Source organism: Morus notabilis, unplaced genomic scaffold (assembly GCF_000414095.1).
Source record: "Morus notabilis unplaced genomic scaffold, ASM41409v2 Scaffold409, whole genome shotgun sequence".
In the NCBI taxonomy this organism is placed as follows: Eukaryota; Viridiplantae; Streptophyta; class Magnoliopsida; order Rosales; family Moraceae; genus Morus; species Morus notabilis.
The window spans coordinates 467,006-489,881 of record NW_010357248.1 but is presented as its reverse complement, the minus strand read 5'-3'; the positions used below and the strand labels follow the sequence as shown (position 1 = coordinate 489,881).

Here is a 22,876-nt window from a genome sequence, read left to right as displayed (position 1 = left end):
TATGGAAATCGGTTATCTTAAACATCATCTACTTGTCTCGAACAAAGTCGTAATCTAAGATTAACGGAGGTTTAAATAAATATTGCTCTTTAAAAATGGAGTAACATAAACTAATTTAGGGTTGGTTCTTTTGAGTGAAAAACTCAAAAAAATACAACTCGAGTTACAACTTTATTCGAGTTCATGTTCTTTTAAACTCGAGTTTAGGATTAAAATTCGAGTTCAAGTTTTCCCTTCAACTCGAGTTCAGAAACTCGAACTCAAATTAAAAATGCTATAACTTTTTTGTTTTAATTCTGAGTGAGATGATTTTTTTTCTATGCGTTGACAACGAAAAGACGAATAAAACCCGACCCATAAACCCTATTAAAATTTTTCATCAGCATTGAGTTTTTATTAAAATACTATCTAAATACAAATTTAAGTTTTGACCCACTCAAACACAAATTTAAAAAAATTCTTATCTTAAACCATAACTCGAATGTACACAACCAAACACAAACTCAAGTTACAAGTTCAACTCAAGTTATAACTTAAATTCAACTCAAGAATTATACTCAAGATAAACTTCAAAAGAACAAGCCCTGCACTTGGTGGGTTCATGACGTAGGATCCGTCCAACAAATACAAAAATTGCACAAATCACTCCAATCATCATTGGGAAACAAACAAAGCTCAATAACCACATATATGGAACTGCCATTGACGTGTTAGGTAGACAGCCAGAGCTAAAAAACCAAGATTTTGATGTGACGCGGACAAGGAAATGGTGACTATACCTCTAAACATTCCATTTCACATTTGTACATTGAATATGCCATTTGTTGCTTCTTCCTCTTTGTTTATTATTTTCACTCTCCTTTCCCTTCTCTCCCAACATGGATGTTACAGGAAGCAGAACAAGCAAAATCTTGCGGTATTATTATAAATGCAATAGTAACAACGTGCCCCCAATGCCCATTCAACCCATATGACAAACACTATATATTACTTTACTCTTATCTTTCTCTACCTTAAACCATTATCTTGAATTGACCAACATCTAAATTTTTTACGTACATACAAAACTTAGCATCTTCCTAACGTGTCGTGCTTTGAAAACGAGAGGAGAGAGGAATAAATAGAGAGAAAGAGAGATTGATTTAGGATTCAGGGTGTGGATTCCTATTTTTATATCTTTGTTTCTGTATAATCAACATCAATTTTCAGAATCTTTTATGTAATCCTCAGAACTTATCTGATTTCTCAGCCTTCATATTTATACCTCTTTTCTTAGTATCCTCCGCAAGGCCATAGTTTGGTGATCATTCCTAGGTTTGCCATTTGTTAAAAGCTATTATGGGAAAGAATAAGAAAGAAGTAAGTCAAGAAGCATATGTGGAAGCATCTAAGAATAATATTCACGGGAAGAAGGATTTCAGCAACTGGATAAAAGTGTTGAGGCCAAAAGTCTACATCACCGACAGCTCAAACTTCAAGAGGCTTGTACAAGATCTCACTGGCAATGGAACTTCTTCCGAACCCAGCCGAGAGAGATCAAGAATCGAAAAAGTTCCGATCATAGATATTTATGATCAGGACCAAGGGGAGCCTGAAAGCAGTTTGGAAGTTGTTTCCATTGGGGCAACAACAGATTCATCAGATGATAACAACCAAGTTTTTCTCGATCAAGACTTCAACCGAGTGTCCAATCAGAATGGCTTGGAGGATATTATGTACTTGGGAAATTCAGAAGCAGACCAACAGGTTCATGACTTGTTAGCCTATTGGGATATTGAGTCATGGCTTTTAGAGAGTACCGATCCATGTACTAGTTTGTACAATGGTACTTGTGGTTAGTTTGAGCAAGATGTCAGCATATATGACTGAGTTATCTGGTTTTTGTAAAAATGTATTTTTCGTTCGGTTTTCCTTTGATTCATGGTGCTTCCCTAGATTTACATACAGTTCTTGCAGATGTATTTATATCTAAAGAAAGATGTATTCTTTCCGCTTATTTCGTTTTTTGTGTGTGTATATGTAGAGAGAATCAGTTCTCTCTTTTTTTGATTGTCATTCTTTCAAATTATCATACATGCTTTATTTAGTATATGATCTTAGGACTTTACTAATGTTTCTGCCTTCTCAAATGTTTAATTATGAGTAAAGCTAGGCGACATCTATGGTGCTCTCACCACTTGACGTGTCTTCTGACGTGGCTGTCCATTTTAGCTCTGATATGGGAGCGCTAGCGATTACCGTGGGACCCATTAAATCGAGTGGAAATAATTTTCAAGCCTAGTAAAGATAAACGTCCCTTCAAAAAAAAAAAAAAAAAAAAAAGATAGAGTTTACCTTTTTATACCTTGTGTTTTGAATTTATTTAAAAATTATATCTTGAATTTTTTTATCTCATCAAATGTATACCTTCAAAATAAATTTAATACTAAAATTTATACATTTTCATAGTTAATCTTCAATTTTAACCTTAAGAATACCTAAAATACCCTTAAATAAAAACATAGAAAAAGGAAAAAAAAATCCAAAAAAAAATTTTAACTTACAATTGTGACCTCTAAAATATGTAAAATATCATTCAAATGGTTTTTTTTTTTTTTTTTTTTTTTTTGTGTTATTAATTTTTAATTATCATAATATTAGAAAGTATTAGTGTTTTTTTTTTCTTTTTCCTTTTTCTTATGGAATACAAGTGAGGCTCAGAAAAGCAGTTACCATCATCATATCAACATTTGGAGCATCATACAAGATCAGGGTAGGGTACTTTAAGCTACCAAGGAACACTTCAACCTGATGTTAGCACAGAGATTCTAAAACGACAGCAAGCAAATAGGAGAGGAAGTCGAAAACGACAGCAGAGACCGCCATATCAAAAAATATTAGCATGTGCTATACATCAGAGTAAACGAGGAAAAAAAGTGCCACATAACAAGTATAACACTACAACAAATGTGTAAGTTAGGGATTTTTTTTTTTTGGTTTCATCATAGCTAAAGTCCAATACTCAGATCAAATCGTAGTAACAGTTACAGATCAGCTTAACATCTATTATCTATCCAAAAAGGAAAAAAAATACAACCAATTGAATGTTACTCATATCAAGTCTAAGTTGATGAAAATAGAAATTTAAGAGTAGAGGACAAAGGGGTTAATGTTTCTCCATACCTCCAACACCATGAGAATGTCTTTCTTCTTGCTTCTTTGTGTAGCCAACCCTTAAAGTAAAATAGAGGTTAAGTAAATAAGTAAAGAGAAAGGAATTTGAACAAATTAAAAAAAACATCTTTTACAATAAGTAATACATGTAAAGTACACACGAATATGACTCCAACTTTTTAGTTAAGGGAAAACAGATCGATGGAAAGAGTTAAGAGAACCCAACATGAAAAAATCTGAGGCGTTTTAGTATGAGTGTGTGTAACAGATATATCTAAACTTAAACTTCAGGCATAAAGAAATCTACAGACCATCGCCTGCTCCATGCATTAGTTTTTGCACACTTCTTCAGTAGAAAACTTGTAGATGTTAGTAAATATTTGATAGATTAAGTTTCAAAAAACAAAGTATAAATTGGTTAAAAAAAATGGTAACACCAATCAAGAGACCAAAAGATAGTACTATAAATCAAGAAGCTTGTTTTTGTTTTCTTCACAAACCTGCCGTAATTTCGCCTTCAAGACCAACAGTTTGAATGCCAGATTTATCCTTCAATGATTTCAAGTTTCCACAATTTTGCTACCACGTGTTTGTAGACTTGTTGCCTAGGACAGGTCAAATTAAGGGCAAAAGAATAATTTTACAAATAAAAGGCGAGTGAATATACTCAATATACTTATCCAGCACAATTAATCAATTTAAACCAGAGAACGACACTTTATCCTAATTAGTATTGCTTGCTCCGGATCTTGACCCTTTTTCGATGATCTTTGTTTTAGCTCTTCTCTGTGATGCCTCTCCATTCTAAATTAACAAAGAAGTCATTAAATCAATAGGCTGCCTATGACATTAGAAAAGGACCAACCACAACCAAAGCAAATATATACATATAGATATATTTATATCATATATCAGGATTAAGAGCATTACACACGAATTTTCATACGGTTCTTACTTGATAAGATGGGTTGGTGAGTCTAATTTTTCTAAATTTCTTCTCAATCAGGATTTTTGGCAACTTTTCCAATTTTAGTGAAGACTGTCTGGAGTGCACAATAATTAAGAATACAACACGAGGTCACTCCATATCCGATATAAGAATACAAAATCTTCATTAGATTATCTCCTTGGTTAATGCAATAATTAACATATGATGTATACAGTGTAATTTTTCCTTTCAAATCCTATAATTTTGCATTATTTCATTTGTCATGTGATGCAAAATTTTAATATTCAACGAAGACACTATCAGAATCTAGCATGAAATGATTCCTTATGCAGTGCCAATATGCAGTTTGCATATATATGATATTCAATATCATAGACAAAGAAATGCCTCCTAAGTTTATCCTTTTGCCTTTGCTTGAGAGATGGCAAACACTCTCTCATTTGCTCCAATTTGGTGGCAGGCCAACCAAGCAACATACTCTACAGATTGGATACACAGAAGATATTCACGCCTACCTGTCAAATAATGCAACAAAAATACAGTTAAGAGTAATAATCTGCAACAAAAATCACAAGCTCACGAGTCTTGTGATAAGATCGAAAGTCAATCTAGTCCGCTAGAATCAAACAACACAGAAGATTGCACACTACAACTCAATCCCAAGCTTGTTCGTCGTATTACTGGTGGAAATTCCACAGAATTACAGAAATGGAAAACAGAGACAGGTATGGGGGTTTTCGAGAGACCCCTTGCACTCCCTAGTCCAATTGTCTAAGACGTTTAGAGAAAATGTAATGAATGAATCTAATCTGCCTTAGCTAAGCTTATTTATACTAATTATTTGTCTAGTAACTAACTCTTTCTAACACAACAACCTAACCGACTGGCTATAAGCCAACCCCCTTCTCAGCCTCCCCCCAAACTTGCCAGCTCAGCCTCTGGACAATCCAGCCCATCTTCCCCATAAGCCTTTCCTTGCTGGCTCACATCCCCACTGTCAACCTCTACTCCAGTCCCATTTCCCTTTCAAATCCTCCTCCGTACGTAAGTAAAACGCACCGGAAGCTTATCATCTTGTTTGCATATCGGATGAGGTGTTACTTTGAGTAGACTTTAACAGTAAAAACAATATGTACAATAGCCTCAAACAGCTTTATTCAAGACGAGTTAACAAACTCCAGATAACACCCAAAACTCATGGAAAATGATTACAATTAAACTCGTTCATATGCTAATTATTATTTCCACATAAACACCATTGCTCAGTAAAAGGGAGATGCTGCAACTTGGAGACCACAAGTACGAACAAGAAGATGTCTATCAGGAATGACAGTGAGTGATCTTGAAAAACAACCTTTAATTACTTCTCAGCTGATATGATACTACTGCACATAAGTATAATATCTTCACTTAACCTGCTTAGATCAGTACTTTTCTTCTATAAATTTATGCTACATACAAAAGATAAATAAACATAAGAATTGCTTGAATACTATATCTTGACATTTGTGATTCAGGTAGGAAATAAACCTCAAAAGTTTCGATTTAATGAATTTGAACACATGGTAATTTTCATAGTGTGTTTCGTTAATAGAAAATATAGAATGCATCGACTTCACTATTTCCTTCTTTTTATTGTACGCCCGCCCTACAAGTTTGATGTAGGTAGACCTTATAATCAAGCCCTTCTCTTGAGTATCATATCTCACTATAAGATAAGAAGCAGTGAGAATCTTGAGCACTTATGCACTAATCAATACCTCATGCTTAAATAGATAGGAAGTAAAGGAGCAAGGGAGGGACCTGTTCTTGGTCGAAACCTCAAGCAAGAATGTTAAGCTGACATAATAACATAAGTTAAATCATCTTTGAGCCCTTAACTATTTTATCACCTTCTTCTCGTACAACGACACCTTCAATTATCATAACAGAATACCTTCCTCAACGAGATGCTTGTGAATCATGCTTGGCTTTTTCCCATATTAGATATTCTCTCCTATTTAGAATTGTTACCCTAATTAACATAACGAAGTTGGGAAGTTTCTACTTTAATAGCTAAAACTAAGTACACCATTTGAAAAACAAAAGGCTTTCAAAATCTATGTGCTGATATAAAAACATAACCATGAAAAAGAATTGTATAAAGTGTTAAAATCATATAGAATTATATAAAGAAGACTACATCTTACTTAATGAATAAAAAATAACTTCATAAATCAAGTAAAGTGTTCTATCTTGAAGAGAAAGTAAAACCCAATATGGTTAAATTTGACAAAAAAGAAGAAAAAGTAGTTGACTTCTAGCATTATGGCTTAGTTTGGTAGAGATTTTAGGAGACTAAAATCAATTTTCTACTTAGCTAAAGTTGTTATTGTGTTTGGTAAACACCTCAAAAAGTGCTTCTTAGAGAATTTAGGAGGAATTTTAGGGAGAAATCAGCTGCTGATTGTAGATTGTGCGGTAATCTATAATGGGCTCATTAATGAAATTTTCATCATTCTCAAAATAACCCCGCTAAATCAAAAAATTTTCCTGAGCCAAATTTTTTTCTGCTCGATCGGTGGTGCTTTCCTCTATCAAACTGCATGTGCTCTCTCTCAACCAAAGAGCTCTCTCTCTCTATGTCTCTTTCTTCTCTCTCTCTCTGTTCTCGTCGTTGGCCGAGTAGATTTGCCGGTTGGAGCTCATCCTAACTCAATAGCCTCGGTAAGTACTTGATAACTCTATAAATAGAGTTATTTTCCTTCTTATTTATATTTAAATTTACTTTGTCCTTAAAGAATTTATTTGTTTTATTTATTTTTAGTTTAGTTTTCTATTGTGTTATTTTATTTTATTTTAGTTGATTTTATTTAGTTTTTCCTCCAATAATTTTATTAATCCTTAATTGTGTTTAAATTAGGTGAAAAGTACAATTTGAAGTTGAGTTGGCATTGAACATACTTTTGAATCAAAAGCAAATTCGGATTCAGCTTTCTTCCGTGTGCCCCTGCCACTCATGCTCTTCACTGGCCGTCCGATTGTCTTCATCTGCAATCCAAAGTGCACCATCATCTAGTTTTAGCTCCAACCCACTCAAAGTTTGCCATGTGTCCACCTTTGCATCAGAGTCTAATGTCCCTCCTTCTTTTGCTCATCTGACGTGTGAATTTGGAGGCTATTAATAGCCCTTGGCAGTAGCACGACCAAAGGGAGCAGCCCTGCAATTACTCTTCCTTCACCACGTGAGGTTACTTTAGTTCCATTCCAAGAGAAGAGATTTTCCACGTGCACAAGAAGATGTGTTCTGGCTTTTGCTCTAGCTAATAAGATGCTGCCACGTGGATGATGACATCAGCAACCCTAATGCCCCTTGTTATCTCTTTTTCGCTCACATGAAACCAAGGCTTATTTAAAGCCTTTTTCAGCCGCAATTGTAGAATTGGAGAGAACCCCCTGCGATTACTTCACAGAGCGTAGCACCCAGAAAATAAGAAAAGCTCCGTGGGAAGAGCTGAGATGAGAAATTATTTTAGGAAATTTGGGATCATTCTTTTAGAATTTTTATTTTTAATTTTAGGTTTTGTAAGGGAGAAAATATTTTAAAGATTAAGAATTGAAGATTGAGGATTGAAAAGTCAAATTTAGAGCCTATGATACTTCCATATGAGTTTTTCTTTTTAATTTTTTAATTTTTGTATTTTTGTGAATTGAAATGTTAGAACTCTTTATTTATTTTAAATTAATTATGTTTTAGTTTTATTTTGCTAGAGCTCTGATTTAACCCCACTATGATATTTTAATTTCTTTTATTTGAGTTATTTATTTTTATTTTCTAAGATTGAGTGTTCATCACCGTTCTTAATGCTTCTAATTAATTGGTCACTAATTAAATAATTGGTTAATCATAATAGAACTGGAAGGAGAATTATGTGTTGAGTTCATTGTGTTGAATGCCATAAATTGCATGTGAGATATGAATATACTTGCATAATTTGTGTGGTCTATACATGAAAATCCATGAACCGTTCATGACACTTTGATTGTTGTAATTCACATAGGAATATAGTGGGTTAGCAATTACGGGGACTTTTGGTATAACTCGGAAGAGAGCATTGAATAAATTAGGAATTTTCGATTCTCAACTTGGATAATAAATATGAATAATGAGAATTGAGGAATTAAAGTGGACTAATTATGGTGAAATCAGTTGCTCTAGTGTTTTAGTTATTTGTTTTGTTTTATTTTTATTTGTTTTAGTATTATTCTCGTTTATTCGGTCGTTCAAATAATTTTAGAGTTAACCAATTTCGGTACTTAATTAAAATTAACGTAATCCTCGTAAGAATGATACTCTATTCACTACTTTATTACTTGTATGTGATATTGTGCACTTGCAATTTTCACATCAAGTTTTTGGTACTCCATTGAGCTTTTTTTTTTTTTTTTTAATGTTGATTTAGTTGTGTTCTCTGGGTTGATGGATTTTTTATGAAAATTTTTTATTTCTCTGCTATGTAAACCCTTTGTTTTGACCGGATTCTGACTCTATTTTATGGTATTCACATACTTGGATTATAGTATAGGTTATGGTTATTTAAGCATTTGAATCTTTCGTGCATATTGTTTCAAAAACGGTGAAGAAAAACTTTTTCTTTTCCTCTGCTTTGTGAAGAAAAACCGGTGGTTAACCCTTTACCTTGAATCAGCTTTCAACTTGTTTACTTGTTGATTTCCTTTGTAACTTGTTTACTTGTTGATTTCCTTTGTAACTTGTTGACTTCCGCTGAAAAATTCCTACCTCAGACATGTTTCTTTTTTTTTCAATTTTTTTATGATGATTATGAGGATGATCAAACTCTTTCACAAAGTAAAGATATGGTGATGTTTTATGTATGTGTAATTGTGATGCCACTTTGCTTTGGAATTAGCTAGCTAGTTGTGTCAATAGTATTTATTTTGGGAAGGGGAAACATGAAAATAAAGATGAGAGGGAGTTTGTGGGATAAAATGGAGGGATTAAATGAGGCGTTTGAAATGATTGAGAGTAGTCGGAAGCTAGTTAAGGGTTCAAGCTAGCTACAAAGTATGTAAAACAAAATTAAAGAAAACTTTGATTTTTTGCAGCCACGTTTTTAAGAAAAAAATCGGCTTGGAAAATCCAAATGAGAAAGATAAAGATTAAAACAGCTGCCAGAACATATATACAACTGTTGTCAACTAAAATACACACTACTTAAACATTATGTTATAGGTCATTCCAAGTAGATAACATTAGCTTTGCTCTTAATGTTATCCACCTGACACACACTAGCTTAGCACCTTTCATATTGAAGCAAAAATTGTAATTGTGTCAATTTACACATTAGCTTGAATCACATCATTGATGAGTGTACCAATGTAAAATTAGAAAGAAGAGGAAAGAAACTGAGGATGGTTAGGCCGTGGTATTTTCATTTTAGAGGTTTGAGAAACAAGAAAAACAACTTCTGAGGTTTTTAGATTGTGCATTTCAAAAAGAAAGCTTACACGTGGTTCGGCTATTCTTGTGCACAAGAACAGGGATGGTAGTTCTGTTTCTTTATTCTATTGGTATCAAACAAATAGAGAGAGATGGAGAGAGCTTGTAGAAGGATTGGAAGTTGGGTTCAAGGCAGGATGATGATGAAAAAAAAGGAGAGAATAGGAAAAAGAGATAAATGAGTGTGGTTGTGGTTGTATTGTGGGCTTTGGTTCACCTTCCACTTTTCCTTTTTTCCCCGACCTTGTGGTGCAAGTTTTTGGCAATAGAAGTAGAGAGGTTAGGGATGGGGAAGTTGATTCACCCTTTTTGTTGTTTTATCCGTCCAATTAGCATATTACTTGTCAAAGGGGGACTCAGCAAAAAAGAGGTCCACTTGTGTAATTATGTGCGTGTATTTCAACTACTTTCTTATTTAAATTTATTAATGGATTTTGAACATGTATTATGAAGTATGCATTCATTAATTCTTTTGCATTTCACAATCGGGTTAGCTTGTTTGCACTTGTGATTAGAAAGCATAGTCTCTATCTCAACCAGTCTTGCTCTAGGAACAAAATGCATAAATTTGGTGCTTTCAAATGGTTTCACCAGTACATAAATTTGAGTTTCTTTGCTAAAAGAAGGTAATTTGAGTTTCTTTGCTAAAAGGAGGTTATTTGAGTTTCTTTGCTTTCAAACGGTTTCACGAGTACATAAATGTGGTGTTTGTTATGAATTTGGTGGTTGTTATGATGTTACTCTGAATTTGGTGTAACCTTTACGGATTTGGAAAGTGTTTGTGCAATGCCATTGATGTTTGTTTGTTTGTTCACTGAGGAGAGTGATGTTTGTAATATAATTTTTATATGTCACCTATTCATGTGTTTTCATTTTAATAGGTAAATATTATTTAGTTGACGCATAATATCCACAATTAAAAGGATTTCTTGGACCATATAAAGTAGAAAGATACCATTTATCATAATTTCGAGTGTGTCGTAGACCATATAATGCCCTTCTATGCATGTGCCGAGAACATGACAACGGCTAAGGCCATGTGAATTTATCACCATTTTGTGGAGTTCGAAAGTCTCAAAGTCAGTGTTAGGTGACAAGTAATCTAGTCAGTAATATTTGCAGTTTGTCTCATTTGCTCTTTTACGTCGTTGACATGGCCTCAGGTCTCATACTCCTTGAGGTGGATCATGATGGTATCGTTTATGAAGACAATAAACTTGAGGACAATGTAAAAGAAAATCGTAATACTAGTTTTTTATTATCACAAGAAATGGATGAAATACGAGATCAAGTTGCTGCAAGTTTAATGAGCACTACGTAATTCTTTTAATGCCTCTACCAGTTTTTGAACATGGAATGTACATTTTTGTTGTATACGTTGATTACTCACTTATGCTCCTTTTTGTTGTAACTATATTGTGAATGAAGAAATGAAAAAAAAAAAAAAATTAATTATCATAAATTTATTGTTAGAAAATTCAGAGTCATAGCATTATGTGTTTTTTTTTTAAGCTAAACAAGTATTTCTAAATACAAAAAAAAATTATATATATTTAAGTTTCATACTGTCTATTTTTGTTATTTTACATACTCACAGCAATTCAACCTCAAAATTTACCAAACGCTATTATAATGATTTTAGAACCAGCACAACTATTATAATTATAATTTACCAAACTCAGCTGCTTCTTGTAACAGTTGCTTTTTTCTTCAGCACAGCTAAAAGTAATTTTTTTAAAATCCACAGCACTACCAAACTAAGCCTATATCTAACATGCATCTAGTCAGATTCAATTAAATAAAAAAAGTAAAAATAAATAAATAAATAAATAAAAACCTGTTGAGACTTCATAAAGCTTGACCTTTGTTGTCCTATGCCCATACATAGCCCCTCATCAAAGCAAAATAACAATAATAACAGTATTAGTGATAAAATATAAGCACTATTAGTACAAAGAAATTAAATCAGGAAAAACGCAACAAATCAATGTACTTTGTACCTAGCTAGTAATGTTTCTTTTGGCCCCTAAGCCCTAAATATATTGATATCTGACACAACAATGCGGATGTACAAAGAGCCATGGTTTCTAATCTATCACTTGGGAGGGACTGACCCAAAAAAACTTTCCCAACAATTGTTGTCTCTCACTAGCAAAGCCTATTTGAAAGGGATAAAAATAATACCCACCCCAACAACAGGAACAACATTTTCATGTCCGCTATGCTAATATGATCATGTACAAATATATGTACATAGATTTCTAGTATTGCTCTTGTGCCTTGATAACATGAACACGTCTTTGTTTTGATGGACCGGATACTAGTACGATCTATATAAAAGTATGTGTTATAGAAGTGTGTACATATTAATATGACATTGACAAGGACATTGTTGTGATGGACAGAATAAAAGTAGCAAAGAATTGTGACAAAAGCGGGAGATCAGATGACTACTTACTAGTTAGTGCCTTAAAAATAAGATAAAACAGTAGAATTTTAGAGGGCATTACACTAGAACCAATTGGGGGAAAAAAGAAAACAAATTCGATTTCTTTTACTTGGATATACAAAAGAAAAAATAATTTCAGAAAGTATGAAAACAAGAAGGAAAAAAAAAACCAATGAACACAACGACACAGTAAACAATAGAAAGAAAAAAAAAAGCAGTTGAAGGAAAGTTTAAGTGAGAAAAAAAAAAAAAAAAAAAAAAAAGAGTTGAAGAAAAGTTCTAAGAAAAGTTTTAAGTGAGAAAACAGAAAAAAAGAAAAAAATAGACGAAAACGGTAAAGTATAACAAAAGAAAAATTTAAGGGGGGCAGTAATAGTAAGTAGAATATAAAATACAAGTGTGGCTCAGAAAACCAGTTGCCATCATCATATCAACATTTGGAGCATCATACAAGATCAGGGTAGGGCACTTTAAGCTACCAAGGAACACTTCAACCTGATGTTAGCACAGATATTCTAAAACGACAACAAGCAAACAGGAGAGAGAGTCAAAAACGACAGTTGAGACCACCAGATCAAAAAGTATTAGCACATGCTATACATCAGAGTAAACGAGGAAAAAAAGTGCCACATAACAAGTATAACACTACACCAAATGTGTAAGTGAGAGTTTTTTTTTTTTTTTTTTTTTTTTTTTTTTTTTTTTTTTTTGGTTTCATCACAGCTAAAGTCCAATACTCAGATCAAATTGTAGTAACAGTTAAAGATCAGTTTAACATCTATTATCTATCCAAAAAGAAAAACAAGTACAGCCAATTGAATGTTACACATATCATGTCTAAGTTAATGAAAATAGAAATTTAAGAGTAGAGGACAAGGGGGTTAATGTTTATCCATACCTCCAACACCATGAAAACGTCTTTCTTCTTGCATCCTAGTGTAGCCAACCCTTAAAGTAAAATAGAGGTCAAGTAAATAAATAAAGAGAAAGGAATTTGAAAAAATTAAAAAAAAAAAACATCTTTCACAATAAGTAACACATGTAAAGTACACACGAATATGACTCCAACTTTTTAGTTAAGGGAAAACAGAAAGATTGAACGAGGTAAGAGAACCCAACATGAAAATATCTGCGGCGTTTTAGTATGAGTTTGTGTAACAGATATATCTAAGCTTAAAAATCAGGCATAAAGAAATCTACAGACCATCGCCTGCTCCATCCATTAGTTTTTGCACGCTTCTTTGGTAGAAAATTTGTAGATGTTAGTAAATATTTGATAGATTAAGTTTCAGAAAACAAATTATAAATTGGTAAAAAAAAAATGCTAACACCAATCAAGAGACCAAAAGATAGTATTATAAATCAAGAAGCTCGTTTTTGTATTCTTCACAAACCTGCCGTAATTTCACCTTCAAAACCAGCAGTTTGAATGCCAGATTTATCCTTCAATGATTTCAAGCTTCCACAATTTTGTTGACCACATGTTTGTAGACTTGTTGCCTAGGGCAGGTAAAATTAAGGGCAAAAGAATAATTTGACACATAAAAGTTGAGTGAATATACTCAATATACTTATCCAGCACAATTAATCAATTTAAGCCAGAGAACGACACTTTATCCTAATTAGTATTGCTTGCTCCGGATCTTGACCCTTTTTCGATGATCTTTGTTTTAGCTCCTCTTCTCTGTGATGCCCACTCCATTCTAAATTAACAAAGAAGTCATTAAATTAATAGGCTGCCTATGACATTAGAAAAGGACCAACCACAAACAAAGCAAATATATACATATATATATATATATCATATATCAGGATTAAGAGCATTACACATGAATTTCATACGGTTCTTACTTGAAAAGATGGGTTGGTGAGTCTAATTTTTCTAAATTTCTCCTCATCAGAATTTATGGCAACATTTCCAATTTAAGTGAAGAGTGTCTGGAGTGGTTTCTTCACTGCTGCATTAGGACTATGTTAGTATACCAATCCATCCCAAAAGCTTAAGCTTTTAGGAGGTAGGCCAACAATAGTTTTATACTTTAACACTCCCCCTCACATGTAGGCTAGACAACGGGCAATCGTGTGGGTAAATTAATTGGAAAGCCCAACACGTGAATATTTAAGCCCGAGATATATTAAAGACCCAACACATGACAATTTTTAAATAGGGATAAAGAGTGCAATTACGGGAGTTTGAACTCAGGACCTCCCGCTCTGATACCATGTTAGTATACCAATTCATCCCAAAAGCTTAAGCGTTTAGGAGGTGTGCCAACAATAGTTTTATACTTTAACAGACTAAGAGGTTTTTTGAAGATTTACATGAGGAACTAGAGTTCCTTTGGGTTTGGGTTAAGTTCTAGGTTTCTTCATGGGTTGCTTAGTACCAGAAATTTACTGATATTCCTTTTCATCTTTGGCACATTTAGAAATGTGTGATGAAAGGATTTGAAATTAAGTTCTAGTGGAATTGAAGTAGAAATCAAATTGAAATTGAGTTAAGGTTCCTAGGTGTTGACTTTATTATTAGGACTGAACTTAAAGTGGTAATCACTACAAAATAACCTTATGCACGTAATTAAAGCACGATTCAAGGACATAATTGAGGGAGGATAGTTTAGGAAATTGGGTATTCCATTTCAATTAGGATTTTAACCTTGCTATTTCATGTTTTTTTTTTTTTTTTTAAAATTCTATTTCATCTTTGTGTTACACTGGCATTTAATTAATTCTTTTTTTTAAATCTAAAATAGGTCAAGAGACTCTGTCCAAATGACCCTGATGATACTGCCAGAAAGCTGGAAGAATGCGAGAAAGCAGTAAAGAAACTTAAATTTGAAGAACCAATTGCTGTACCGGTGTCTCAAAGGCGTTCCATTGTGGAGTCTATTGACTATCGTACTATAGGTATTACTAATTGCTTCATATTTTAATGTCTTTCCATTTTTATTATTAAATATTGTTACACGTGTTGTTATTTAGGTTTATTTTCTTTTACAACATCAACAAAAAGCCTTAATTCTAATTTAATTAGGGTCGGCTAAATGGATTTCACTTTTTCACGCGGCTCTATTCGAAATTAAACTTATACATATAAACATTTTCTTTCTTTTACATATAAACATTTTCTGGTTTTGTTAACTTTCTTTTCCAAAATTTCGTAGGCGACTGGCCATATACCCAAGCAATGTTTCTGCTCATTCTGTCTGAATTTGTTGTTCTTGATATAATATGCTCATAATTCATGCTTGTCTTGATTGTATATATCTGATGCTTTAAGACATAGTAAGATGCATATTGCATAGTGTTGCGTGAATTTTATGCTCGCAAGTGTACATGCCGAACAAATAATAAAGTGTGAGTAGAGTATCGTTCTCACGAAAAAAGTTATTAATATTTTCCTAATAAGATCCAAGAAATGCAATGTAAACAAATTTAATGGTTTGATTCAACTACAAAGACTAAAAGAATTACAATAAAGACAAGTAAATAAATGCACACTCAGTTATCAAAGGAGAAAATCAATCTATGTGAAGAACTGGGACTCAATTTCTCCTTCACTGCAACCTGGGCTATTTATGCTATGACTTTTGCTACAGCAATGCTGTCAGTTAACCTTAAACACGAATTTTACACAAAAATCTCCCGACTTACTTATGATTTCACCTCTTTACTAACATTTCCACATATTCCTATGAGAAATCTAAACATAGAGGTTCAGTTAAGCATAGGTTTCAATTAGGCTACGTGAGACAAGTGTATATTCCTATACTACTCACAAATCAACTAGATTTCTTTATGAAATTTAGCTAAACAACACATTGTTCAATATTGGTCTAAATCTAAACTTTCCAGCAAATTGAACTCACAATATTTTATTTAAGATGGCCAGTTGGTAAATAAAAATGAATGATAAAGATTATATTGAACAAACTAGATCACCATTAATATAGCAAAAGTGAGCATACACAACGTTAATTACAGATCCGGGTACTTTTTCATCCCAGCCAAGTTAATTTAGCTCATACTTGTTCTGTTAATTTCAACAAAATGAACAGCCATGATTTGTATACAGAGGAAGAGGAAAGATAAACCAAAATGAGGAGAACAACAGTAAAGACTAGATGAAGCTTGGTGGTCTCCTCCTGTGGCTTCACTCCTTGAGATTTCCAGCCAAATTCGTCTCCTCCATACTTGTTTTCCTTTCTTTCTTTCTCTCTGGTTTTCTTTTTACTCTCTGCTGCTTCTTTCTTTCCCTCGGGTGCTCTATTCTATTTTCTCCTCTTGCTTCCTTACTTGCTTCCTGCGGCACCCCTCTTCCTTCAGTGAGTTTCCAGGTGCATTCCTTTTAGGGCAACCAAGGACGTTGAGGTGGCACCTACTCAGAGGTTGGGTCTAGCTGACTAAGCACTAAATCCGTCTTGTACGCTCTTTGTCCTAATTCTCGTGCAAAGTTACACACTGACGTCATCCATTAACTGCATGCTGTCATATTTTTGCTATAGCAAATCCTACAGCATTTATCATCACAAAACCTGCAAATCAGAAACGACACCCTTTTGGACACAAGTTAGCAATTTTCTTTTAAATTAGCACAAAAACCGCACACAAATAACTCTTAGTAGAGTACACCACATGAACCAAAAGTTGACCAAATAAAAGTGCTCCCACGATAATGCTGATGAGCTTATGGATAGACTCGTGAGTCTTGCTAAGTTCTCATAATATCCCTAAGACTCACTCTATTTTGTTGTTTTACGGGTTCTATGTGTCATTATTGGAGGTATCCACATGTCAACCTTTGATTGGTGTCTGCAGCACTTTTATTCTTTTGACACTATATATATACAAAAATAGAAAATTTTGGGTGTTGGCAAATTGCACAATCCTACTGGTTTAAGATTTTGAATTTCAAAGTATAAACCTTTGATAGGTGACATGATTGGGAAAGTCAAACAGTATATAGGTAACGTGACTTATTAAGCATGGGGTTTCAATCTTAAGTATGTAATAGTGTAACTAGCGAAAACCAATTTTGAGTATTTAGTTGGGAGGTTAGCTATTTATGGATTTCAGCTTCATTAGGTTATCAATGCCATCAGGATTTGAAATAATATTGATTTGATCATTACAAAATAACAGACACATTCAAGCCTCGTTCGCTTTGCAAATTCGAGTTTTTAATTCGAGCTGAGATATGACATTTTCTGAGAGCTTTTTAACTGTAGCAGAAAAAGTTAAATGTGACATTTTCTAAGAACTTTTAACTATATAAATATAAAACTAAAAACTCGAATTGGTGAAATGAACGAGGCCTTAACTTGTCGTTTTTGTGTTGGAAGATTGAGTAATTTTGTTATTTCCTTCTGATGCACCAATTCCTTCCTGTATTTGATTCAAAATACTCACACTTGTTGAAACATGAGAACATCGTGTAAAGCAATTAGGTTATAGACTTGGTTGGTGAGGATGGGAACTTTATAGTTTGGTAGTTTGTAGCGAGCAGGCCTTTGTAGATTTTGAGATTTTATGCTTCAGTAGAGTGCAATTCCTAATAACTGGATTAGTCATCTTTAAAAAAGAAATCTATGTAAATGACATGCAAATACCTAGTATCGACTTTATTGATTTTTAAGGTTTAATCATGAATTTATTGTTACCTTTCTGTAGCCCTCCATTTCTCAAAGATTAGTGTAATGGATGCCATACTCATGGACCAATTGATGGGCCACTGAATTTTTCAAAGCTGGCAACACTTTCTTTAAGTAGGGATAGTAGAGTTTAATTGTGTGGCCACAGAATTGCCAAATCACTTAATAAAGTGGTGCATTAATTTGGCATTCCTAGCGTTACTTTTCCCCAAATGTAGTTCTTTTGCATGGTCAAAAGAATCAAGTGTTCCTTAAAAAAAACAGAAAATCAGTGATCATAAAACTATGGAAGGTGGATAGTCTTGATTAGAATTCAGCTCACATCTATTAGCGAAAAATCCGGGTAGCGTGAGTGAATCAGTTATGAAAGTTATTTTGTTATTTTTAATTCCTTTCCTTTTGCCCGGGATTCTGGTTGTAAGCAAATGGAAATATAAAAGATGATGGATTGTAATTTGAGGATTTACGCTGAATAAAAGTTTGCTTACGGAGTTTTGCACTGACTCGAAGAGTGCCTTTTCCATTTCGCGTATCATGTGACCTGTTAGGCGTGGTACATAACCTCAAGCTTACAGGATCAACATTGCATGATTGAGGTTATTTCTTGGTGATATCATTTTTGGCGTCATTACCAATTATTGAGCAAAGGACATTCTTCAATAGAGTTCTCTCTCTCTCTCTCTCTCTATCTATGGACATTCTTCAATAGAGTTCTCTAGCATAAGATGAGTTCTTTAGCTGATTAAGCTGTGGGATTTTGGTCTCTCTCTCTCTCTTTCTTGTCAGAGTTGATATTATTTTTAAGCTTGTGCTTAACTCTGCTATTCTTTGGATAAGTTACAGTTTTTAGATTTGGAAATAATTTATAAATATCTGAAAAATATCAAAATAACAAATCAAATGTAAATCTCACTGAAACAAAATTTAGGAGAATTTCCAAATCTAGTGAATTAGTTTATGGAGTACCATACGCTAATATAGAGCAGCTGATTTCGATGTATTTTCTCGTTATTAATTTATGAGTTGTTTGGTTGGGGGATTCGTATCCCGATTCGAATCATGGTTCGTGGTTCGCTACAATATTTTCTCTCACACAAAATACACGTAAATCAAAAATGGTTCTAATCTTATGATTTTAATACATGAACCAAACATCTCCTTAAAGAAAGTGTAGCTTTATGGATGTCTAGCTCCGTTTTATAATTGTTTGTGTTTTACGCATTGGACTAGGAGCAATATCCGTGTATGATTGGGTGCCTTTATTTAAACAACTTATAAAATGCATATTGCTTGAGGATTCTACTTTATGAATGAGGTTTATATGCTCCAAGCATCTGGTTCTTACATGTTTAGTTGAATCTTTTAGTCTTTTTTCTATCTAATTAGCGATCTTGGTTAAGTTTTTGTGGTTTCCTTTCATGAAGGAACTTCATAACTTGGTTCTTAACCCCTAAGTGTTAAATTTCTTTTTCTTTGACATCCAGATGTGGAGCCACAATATTCAGGTGCAAAAATTGGAGATGTTGTAACATTGGATTTTGTGAAGAAAATGACGGAGGATTTCAAGAACCAAAAAAGCTTGCACAAACGGTATAATGGCAAAAAGAGTATTCGTAGTTATACCTACTTATAAATGGATATTCGGTCTATTTTTCATATTTTGGTTTTCTTCGACCTTTAGATATGCATACCAGATTGTCTTGCAAACAAGAGAAATGTTGCGGGCCCTACCTTCTCTTGTTGATATAACCAACCGTTCCGGAGGGTAATCATTTTAGTGTTTGTGGTGATGTGCATGGTCAAGTAAATTCTTTTACTCTCTTAAAATTCTGGAACTAGTGCTTTATTTTATTATTATTATTCTTTTTTGAAATGGAACTAATGCTTTATTTAAAAACAAGGGCAAGCAAGCCTGGGCTGATAGGAAAATCAAGGGAAGATAATGAATTGAATTGAACGCCTGAGATGTTATAGTAATAAGTGTGTGGTTGATTCTATAGAGTTGGATGGTAACAATTGCATGGGTTGTTAGGTATACAATATACTTCCACTCCTGAAACCGAATAGTACTTAAGAGCTCCGTAACCAGCTATCATGCCTTGTCAATCAGAAGTTTTCAGTCTCTTAATATTTAGTGAATAGGAACTTCTTGTTACTTGTTTGAAAGACTGTTCAGATCACACGGGTTTTGATTGTCATTTGACATGTCTTATTTATTTATTTATTTTTAATCTTATTTTCTGTTACTTGGTGGCAATGCTAGTATATGTCATTTACACTATTGCATCTTGATTGGCACAATTTTTTTTTTCTTTGCAAACTTTATGCTTACCGACTCTCTATCGGTGCTTCGGGTATCAGAATTTTCTCCCTTTTTTCCTTTGTGTGTGTGTGTGTTACGTCGCCAATATTAGGTTCCTGCTTATTACTTAAAATTGTTCTCTTCTTAATGCAGTTCTATGACCTCCTCAACATCTTTGAGCTGAATGGGCTTCCTTTAGAAGAGAATTCATATTTATTTAATGGTGACTTTGTGGATAGAGGATCATTTTCTTTGGAGGTCATCCTCACACTTTTTGCGTTCAAGTGCATGTCTCTGTCAGGTCAGCCTCTCTTGACTTATTCATTTGTCAGTATTTTTTTGCCCCAAACTTAGTACTGCGTGCCACCAATATTTTGCTTCTTTGAGCAATTTTTGTCTGATTTTAGTGGCTGCTTAAGAACCATGTAACTTGTTGCTGGTCTTACATGGGGAGTAGAGTGTGCACTATTGACGTATTTTTATTTCATTTTTTAAATTTATCAGTTCTTGATTTTCATAAATAAAGTTCTTGATTGTCAGTATTAGTAGCTGTTTTCTTTTGGCATCTTCTCTGGAGTGCACCTTCATTTATAACTTTTGTGCCCGCCATCATTACATTTCAACTTTGTTTGCGAAATTTTTCTTTAACCTTGTAATTTCATCAGCACTTATTAGCATGTTTGTAAAATTTTCAGCAATGCACCTTGCTAGAGGAAATCACGAGAGCAAGAGCATGAACAAAATATATGGTTTTGAAGGTGAAGTGCGTTCGAAGTTAAGTGAAACATTTGTGGAACTATTTGCAGAAGTTTTCTGTTGCTTACCGTTGGCTCATGTAATAAATCAGAAGGTTTTTGTGGTTCATGGAGGTCTTTTTAGTGTTGATGGGGTGAAACTTTCTGATATTAGAGCAATTGATCGTTTCTGCGAACCTCCCGAGGAAGGTAAGAAGCACAATTTTTTCCTTTCCTTAGTTGCGCTATTGATTCCTAGACTCCTAGACTTAAAAAGGTGGTGATACTGTGGAATCTGAAAGAGAACGGATATGCATGTGAAGTTATAGACTCCATACATGATCTTACAGGCATTCTGTATTTTCTTCTTGATTTCTTCTGGTGGGCTTTATACTTATCTGGATTTCTTCAGGGTTGTTGCGTGAATTGCTGTGGAGTGATCCACAACCTTCTTTGGGAAGAGGCCCAAGCAAACGAGGTGTGGGCCTTTCTTTTGGTGCTGATGTAACAAAGAGATTCTTGCAGGACAACAATTTAGGTATGTCTCCTTTTTTTGTTCTCATTTCTTGATCTCAAGTCATTTGATGGTTTATATATATATATATATATATTTTTTTTTTTCCTACAATGTTCCAAGTCGTTGACTTAACACGTATTTACTCAATGACAGATTTAGTTTTGCGCTCTCATGAAGTAAAGGATGAGGGTTATGAGATTGAGCATGATGGTAAACTCATCACTGTATTTTCTGCGCCAAATTACTGTGACCAGGTAAATCGATGGCAAGCGTTTTACTATGCCTTTTTTTTTGTTGAAAGAAAACAAGTTTTCTTAGTGGTAGTTGTACATTGCCAAAGAAATAGTTATCTACCTGTATCATACATTGGAGTACAGTTAACCTCCATAAATTAATACCCTTGGGACCATGAAAATTTTATTAACCAAGATAACGAGTTTTTTAAGTCGGGACCGGCAAGAAATTTATTTAATTGAGGTTATTAATTTATCGAGGTTTTACTATTGCATGCTAACTTAGAAGGTGAACTGAAGTTTGTTGATATTGGTCCAATTGGTGTGCTCTTTATTTACTAATTTTTGTAAGATCGAACCTTTAAGCTCATGCCTAATTTACATTTAACGTTGACATGCAACTTGTCTTTGCAGATGGGTAATAAAGGTGCCTTTATTCGTTTTGAGGCACCTAACTTGAAGCCTAACATTGTCACCTTCTCAGCAGTGGTAGGTTGCTCCTGCCGTTAAAAGCTGACTTTCCCCAACATTTTCTCCAAATGCCATTTTATTTTTCACGCCACAAAATTTCCTTTTAAAGTAACATGTCATGAATAGTTCGTTTGAAACTGTAGCCACACCCCGATGTCAAGCCGATGGCATATGCGAACAACTTCCTCCGACTATTTCAATAGTCTGCATCTACATGGCTGACCAGGACTTCCCAAAACTGTATATTATGTTGGTGCGTGTTAAGAACCTGATAGTTGCCAGTTATTTTTTAGTAGTCATTTAGTAGTATAAATAAGAGTCTAGTGGCTAATGAGGGGGTGGTGAGATTTGTAAAAAGTGTCTAGTGTTGTGCACTATCTTGGAGGTCGGGGCTCCTCGAAACCACCCATTTATCCTGTAATTTTCCATTTTTAGTGTTGTTAATGAAGCTCAGATTTTCGGGTTCCTAACAATGGTATCAGAGCATCGATTCTTGGCCGACATGCTGCATCGACAAGGCTGGTGGAGACCAGATCCTATTCCGGATGGTGGAGAGCACCTAAATCGGCGGATTGACTGGCCGGTTTTCCACGGTGACGACGCCAACGGTTGGATTATTCATGTGGAACGAAGCTTTTCAGAGTTTCGTATGTTAGATCGGGAGAAATTAAAGGCTATGGCTATCCACTTAGAGACTGAAGCTCTGATATGGTTTCAATCGGAAGATCGACGATGGCCGTTTCAGAGTTGGTCGAAGTTCAAGACTCACTTGCTGCAACAATTCCGTCCCGTATAGAAGATCTCCGTACTTGCGAAGACTGTCAAGGCAATCCATGGCAAGTTGGATCGTTTGGATCAGTTGATGCGCCGCCAGGAAGAGCTTGTGGAGGGCAAACGGACGACGGAGGCACTGGGAT

The 22,876-nt window shown here is 34.2% G+C and overlaps 1 pseudogene; it reads left to right on the top strand.

Annotated features, from left to right (window-relative positions):
- Window positions 1–1,338: 1,338 nt before the first annotated feature.
- Window positions 1,339–22,162, top strand: LOC21403803 (annotated as a pseudogene).
- The last annotated feature ends 714 nt before the right edge of the window (window positions 22,163–22,876 follow it).